The sequence below is a fragment of the Mytilus galloprovincialis genome, chromosome 3, assembly GCF_965363235.1.
Source record: "Mytilus galloprovincialis chromosome 3, xbMytGall1.hap1.1, whole genome shotgun sequence".
In the NCBI taxonomy this organism is placed as follows: domain Eukaryota; kingdom Metazoa; phylum Mollusca; class Bivalvia; order Mytilida; family Mytilidae; genus Mytilus; species Mytilus galloprovincialis.
Genome location: NC_134840.1, coordinates 31,567,794 through 31,575,966, shown reverse-complemented (window position 1 = coordinate 31,575,966; position 8,173 = coordinate 31,567,794).

The window sequence follows — 8,173 nt, the reverse complement described above, 5'->3', positions numbered from 1 at the left end:
ATCATTTGTGTTAACAATAATTTAAAAATTGTGTATTGTAATATATATATATTAAGCTTAATACCTGGAATTTAATATAAAACATAAATTCTATCTTTAATACATTTCTGTAATTCCTCTATATGTAACAGTTACAACAGTGTATAAAAATCTAATTAATTAAATGTGTATGGCCTTTTAATCTAATGATCAATTTCCTTATGCATAAAACCACTTAAATAAAAATAGTTGAGGTATTGTTTTCCTCTGTTATATAATTATTATTTACTTTTTATCATTAAACAATTATTTATAAATACTAGAACATGTAGTATGATTTATGTATAATGTATCATGTATGTAAATTTATGTTGGAAGAAAATAAAGCAGGATTATCCATTGACTGGTGATGTACATGACTATGTAATTACTTATTCATCAGTTAATAATTCTCATAATTGTCTCATACACCAAAACAATGTCTTTCCTAAGTGAAAAGACAGCCAGAGACCAGACCGTTATAGGGATGTATTATACTGTACAAGAGAAAGGCATTATTGAACATTTTTACAGAAATATCAACCAAAGTTTCTGAGAAACAGACCATAAGACGAAAATATTGAATTCAAGCATGACCAATGTAGTCCAAATGTAAGCGACCAATATAACACAAAACTTTACAATAGTAAAATATTATTGATATGCCATCATGATTTTCTGACTAATTTGATAATTAATAGACATAAGCAAAATATGTATGATATTCAGGAAGAGAACACATCAAATAATACAACAAAATATGCAAATGGATAAAACAAGGGTGCAGAAATTTAGACACAAAATATGCAAATGGATAGAACAAGGGTGCAGAAATTTAGACACAAAATATGCAAATGGATAGAACAAGGGTGCAGAACTTTATAGACAAAATATGCAAATGGATAGAACAAGGGTGCAGAAATTTAGACACAAAATTTGCAAATGGATAGAACAAGGGTGCAGAAATTTAGACACAAAATATGCAAATGGATAGAACAAGGGTGCAGAACTTTATAGACAAAATATGCAAATGGATAGAACAAGGGTGCAGAAATTTAGACACAAAATTTGCAAATGGATAGAACAAGGGTGCAGAAATTTAGACTATCAAAATGATGGAATGTTCAGCAGGTTTTTATTTTTTTCTTGCAACAAGTGATCAGCACTACCTGTTTATTCAGTTAAGCTGATGTACATAATATGTTGTAAAACATTTAAAAAGTTTGACACTTTCTTGTAAAAGGGAATGGAATTAAGCCTCTCCATTCATACCCATCATCCTTATTGGTCTCCGATAAGATGATTTAGAAATATCCTGATAAAAAAGAACACCTGAATCCATACCAACTGACAATTTTTTATAATAAGTTAGAGAAGGGGAAATTAAATGTAAAATATACATGCATTAGTTTGATATGCGTTGTGTTTCCTGTGTTTTCCTGATAATCATTTGATAATCATGCTTTGTCAGTTAAAAACAGATATATAAGTTTTCATGTAAAAAAACAAGATTATTTGGTATAAATCTATTCATGACACATAATCCCTACTTAGAAACCCTATGATTACCGGCATCAGGATGGTATTAAAAAGACAGAGAACTGCTTTAAAAAGCTTTTAATTTTAAAACTGAACATGCTAAAAAATCAATAAAATTAACTTGCTAACATTCTAGAATTTTGCTGGTTTAGTTCCAATTACCATCCGGAATTCACATCTTGTCTTTAACAATTGGAAAATATCTGTGTTATCAAAAATATCAGGAATTGATAAATGTTGAACAACCAATCATGTGACCTTCACGTTTGGTGGCAACATGTCAGCCCCCAACTACAGAAACAATATAATTATGGTTAATTATATAGACTTTTTACATGTCTAACTCCAAATGTATCCTTGTTTGGGAGCCCCTCTTTTTCAACATCCTGGATCCACCTATAAGTATGGCCTTCAAGTTAGGTGGTAACGTTCTATATCAGAGTGACTTTCAATTTATGTGAAAACTAGTTCTCCATCAGAGAAACCTTCACGATTTGTGGTAGCTGGTTATCTACCCAAGTTGACCTTCATTTTTATTGGTAACTGGTTTTCTACCATTTTGACTTTTAAGTTTAGTGAAAACAATTTCCCTACCAGTGTGACTTTCAAGTTAAGTGGTTTGTTTTCTCCACCAGAATAAGCATTAAGGTTTGTGATAATTGATTGTACTCAAGAGTGACCTTCAATTTTGATGGTAAATGGTTCTAACCATGAGTGATTTTCAATTACATGTAGGTGGTTACTAGTCATCTATCTGTGTGACCTTCAAGTTTATTGGTAACTGGTGTTCCACCAGAATGACCTTCAAGTTTTGTGCTAAGTGGTTCTCCACTAGTGTGACCTTTAAGTTAGGTGGTAACTGTAACTGATTATCTAAAAGTGTGACCTTTAATTTTAGTACTAAGTTGTTCTCTACCAGTATGGCCTTCAATTAAGATGGTTACTGATTCTTCAACAGTTACAGTGTTACTTCAAGTTTGAAATTCTCAACCCTATTGCATTATCATAAACACTTTAACAGGTATAAATGTAGTAAGAATTACTGTGGACTTTAACAGGTATAAATGTAGTAAGAATAAACACTTTAACAGGTATAAATGTAGTAAGAATTACTGTGGATTCATTATCATAAACACTTTAACAGGTATAAATGTAGTAAGAATTAACACTTTAACAGGTATAAATGTAGTAAGAATTACTGTGGATTCATTTATTTTTGTGATTTCAAATTTTCATGGATATTTGATTTTTTGGTTTAGCCAATTCTGCTTTAATTCATAAAGAAAATTTGTAATTCATTATATATTGGGATTTGTGGTTCATAGGTTTACCATGCAAACTACAAAAATAGGCCAATGAATAGTAATGAATCCACAGTACAAAAAAATTTGTAAGGGTTCCACGGAACCCAGTGTCTAGCCTACTTTTGCTGTTAATCGCAGACTCAACAAAAATGAGGAAAGACATCAATAAAAATTTCCCTCTCGATACTGTCTTTTGATTGAAAGAAGCTTCCAAGTTTGGTAAAAAATCCAGGATAGTTTATGAATCTAATAAATGTTTTATAAACTTTAACTGCAGACTGTATGTAATGTTAACTGGAAGAAAAACTAAGTCCATTTATAAGTAAAATATGGAAAGGTGAATTTTTTTTTACAAAATTTACTTCTGAATAATATCTTATGATCAGAAACAAGCTTTTGTCTAAGTTTGGTAGAAATCCAGGATAGTTTATGAAAATTATTAAAATTTTAAAAACTTAAACCACAGAGTGAATGTTTTGTTTCTGGCAAAAAAACTAAGTCCATTTATAAGTAAAATACAGAAAAGTGGAAATTTATTTTTACAAAATGTTCTTCTTGACACTATCTTATGATCATAAACAAGCTTCTGTCCAAGTTTGTTACAAATCAAGGATAGTTTATGAAAGTTATTAAAATTTTAAAAACTTTAACCACAGAGTGAATGTAATGTTTCCTCGCAGAAAAACTAAGTCCATTTATAAGTAAAATACGGAAAAGTGGAAATTTATTTTAACAAAATTTTCTTCTTGATACTATCTTATGATCATAAACAAGCTTCTGTCCAGGTTTGGTACAAATCAAGGATAGTTTATGAAAGTTATTAAAATTTTAAAAACTTTAACCACAGAGTGAATGTAATGTTTCCTCGCAGAAAAACTAAGTCCATTTATAAGTAAAATACGGAAAAGTGGAAATTTATTTTTACAAAATTTTCTTCTTGACACTATCTTATGATCATAAACAAGCTTCTGTCCAAGTTTGGTACAAATCAAGGATAGTTTATGAAAGTTATTAAAATTTTAAAAACTTTAACCACAGAGTGAATGAAATGTTTCCTCACAGAAAAACTAAGTCCATTTATAAGTAAAATACGGAAAAAATGGAATTTTATTTCTACAAAACTTACTTCTGGATACTTTCTTATGATCATAAACAAGCTCCTGTCTAAGTTTGGTAGAAATTCAGTATAGTTTAAGAAAGTTATTAAAATTTCTAAAAACTTTCAAAACCACAGAGTGAATATTTATTTCCGCCGACGGAATGTAGGATCGCTTAGGATCGCTTTTTCGACTAAAGGCTCGACAAAAATGTTATAAATCAAAATAAATACTACACAAGCACGACTAGAAAGACTAAAAAGCATTCCAATGACAAACTTTAATTTATAATTCCAGTTTTATGAGGGGGGGGGGGGGTAGGAGGGGTCCTGATCCCGAAATCCTGAGGTCCCAAATTAAAAAATCTTAATACACACGATCCCAGAGTCTCGATAAAGGTCCTTCCCCCCTCTTTTATGTTATTGATCACTTAAACCTGGTAATCAACATGTTGAATGGCAAAAACATCTTTAAATCATACATTGTACATTGCTTGTCCAGATGAAAAACAAAAGAAAAGTAGGTATTCCACTGACAAGCCCTATTCATCAATGGGCAGTCTATCAGATGGTTGGATCAATTCTTATTTTAATCAAAATTGCACAGACATTAGGGAAGACAAATCTAACAAAAACAATATTTACATGTAGGACAAAAGTACTTTGGGTTCTGCTTTCTAGCATATACAATTCAGGTATAATTTCGTACTGTGCATACAATTTTTGCAAGTTGCAATTGTGTTTAAGGATAAAGAAAACCTTCAACTTACTTTTTCTTGAGTTTTTATATCTATATAAGGATACAAAATGTCCACTGCTACCAAAAAAGATGATTTCATATAAAAAATTAAACAAATTTTCTCAGAATACAGGTTTGTAATAAATTTTGTAATTTCAGTACCAACTACAGAGACACATATTTTGTAATAAGCCATATATTACAGTTTAAATTTCATTTTTATTCACCACTTAAACAGACTTATCTAACAAGTCAATAGTATCCATAAGGAGTACAAACATAGAACTGTTTCAACAAGAGAAAGTACATCATGTAAATGTAAATGTATTTGTTTTTTACTGGTTGAGATAACCAATGAATCAAGAAAGGAGGGTTGGGTACTTAAAAACCAAAAGGAACTTTATTCCTCTTATAACACATTTAAATTTAATAACTTGTCTAAAAAGCGAGAGGATTTAAAGCTTGACATGTAAAAGTAAAGACACATATTTAATGTGAACTGTTTGTTCAAAGAAAAATGTATGTTTGTCTATTCTGTTTTGAAATATACATTCATTATAATCTGATTTCAAAATTTCAACAATGGGAAACTTGAAATTACTGAAGCATGAACTCATTTAGAAAACTGCATGAGGTTTAGTTTTATTCCTCCTTTATTTTAACCTATTTGCAAGCTATGCATGTCAATTTCTAATAAAAATATTGACAAGAATCTGGTTTTCCTATACATTTTAACAGTTAAAAGATTAACGCACATGTTTTTACCACAAACTTTTCACTTTAATGTACAGACACACTTGTGCATCTGAATATTTTTTAAAGGAATGACTTGACCTAGATAAATAAGATTTAAATGCATTTTCAGTTTCAGAATATCAAACAACTTAAGGAGGCTCAAGGGTACAAAAAATTCAACAAAAATTAAAAAAAAAAAAAATTACAAATTTTATTTATTACACTATCATGACTATTAGATATAACTTAATGATATGGTTTAAAAATCAACCAAAAACATCAATTTGTTTTGACCCCAGATGACTTTTAAAATGTGTATATCATTGAAAAAGCTCCAAATTATCTCCCTTTGGTGAAAAAAAATGCCATTTATTTTGCATTAAATTGAAATAACTTTTTTAACTCATCAGTGACCTTTATCTTTTATTATTTTTTTTCAAATAAACTGTACATAAACACTAAACTATTGTAAAATTTAATCGATTTCTCTAAACAAGTCATATAACCTCCTAGCTCTAAACAAGTCATATAACCTAGCTCTTAACAAGAAGGTCATATAACCTCCTTAAGCTCTAAACAAGGAGGTCATATAACCTCCTAGCTCTCAACAAGGAGGTCATATAACCTCCTAGCTCTTAACAAGTCACAATTCAAGACTAATGACTACCATTTAAATAGGGTTAATATTATATTCAGTTTTCTTGGACCATATAAATGATGTTGAGATTGATTCTCATTTAGAATGTCATGGTTTTTTAATTCTACTTTGTATTAAAATCTTTGAAGTATATGATTTAATTTGTTTTCGTTTACATATTCCAAATTGTTTTCAAACTTTAAAACTGGATTTGATACAGCGAGTGAAATAGATACAGGTAAAAACTGACACTTCCTCTTTTATACTTAGGACGAGCATGGAAGTATTATATTGACAATATAATACTTCCATGGGACGAGCGTGCTGCAAAATATCACAATTAATGTCTTTATTTAAAACAATATTGCGTTGTCCTTACATGCCGTATTTCTTAATTTCCTTACTCTTAATCTAAACCTTTTTTACCATTTTATGTCGTATTTGCAGATTTCAATGCTAGATACATGATGTACAGCTTTGTATACCACTTGATCAAAGGTAAACAAATGTATGGTGTATGCTTTTGTAACATTTACCTATATATTTTTTATACAAATCTCTATCGAGTTTTTTAATCTTCATAGAACAGAGAACAAAGAAAAAAGCGCTTTACGTTTCCATCCCAAGAGACGGTGTCACCTGTTTCAGTTAACATTAGAAAAACATATTAGTTTGAATGCTGATCGTTAATTGTTAATTTATTACACTATCATGACTATTAGATAAAACTTAATGATATGGTTTAAAAATCAACCAAAAACATCAATTTGTTTTGACCCCAGATGACTTTTAAAATGTGTATATCATTGAAAAAGCTCCAAATTATCTCCCTTTGGTGAAAAAAATGCCATTAATTTTGCATTAAATTGAAATAACTTTTTTAACTCATCGGTGACCTTTATCTTTTATTATTTTTTTTTCAAATAAACTGTACATAAACACTAAACTATTGTAAAATTTAATCGATTTCTGTAATTTATTTATTTCTTTATTTCGATATTACTTTTTTTTTCTCCTATTAGTTCAACAGAAAAATGTACCTTAACAAAAATGCATGCTTCTTTCCAACAGATTGTGAGCTTAAATGAACGGTGACCCCATATTTTTATTTTATTTTTCTCTTAGTATAGGATAAAGTTTATTTTTAGAAAAAAATAGCGAAATCCGATATTTAAAAAAAAATGCAAGCCCCCCTTAACTGAATTTTGTTGTGCATATCTATCCTTTCCACAGAAGGTACCAAATTAAAATAAAGTACATGTATAAGTGAGATAAATGTAAGAGAAGTTTATTTAGTTGTAGTGAACTGTATTGATTGACATGGACAATAGATATCTGCAGAACAATATATAATCTTAACTGATTAACTGAGTGAGTTGTATCAATTGAAATGTATCAAGTGAAACTCAGGTTTATTTTGCCATCTTCTGCAACTACATTAGTTATACATTATGTTAACATGGTTAAATTGCCCATCAAAATCATGGTAAATGTTTAATTATCTAACATTGTCTAAACATAAAATGTATATTAAACTTTTATAGATCTAGGTCCAGTCATGCTTTAAAACTTTCCTACATACATTAGCATAGATTTTGTGGTGTAAACATAAAGTATCTTTTTACCTCAGAACAACCAAAATTTACCACAGAACTACAAACAAATACTATCAAACTAAGATATATACCACAGAACATTAAAACTCCTCTACAATAAGTCTTCATTGAGGAAGGTACGAATTTTTGATATATTTGGTATAAAATTGAGAATGGAAATGGGGTATAACATACTTTAATTATTTATGTGAAAGAGATGGTATGCAATTTTTTTTGAAAAAAAAAAATCACTTATGTTTCAAAACTATATTATTCATTTTAATGTTCATAAATTGTTTGAGTAGGATGAACAGTCATTTGATTTTGAATTGACTTTTATGAACACTTAGTTATTGGACTGCAATTCTATGAATTAGTTTAAAGTAACTTCACTTATTACACATCAAATTCAATGCATGCATCATGTGCATGGTAACATAATCTTTTTCCAAATCAACAATTGCTAGCTGGTTTGGTAAATATAATGTATTTGTTAGAATCAGATTTACA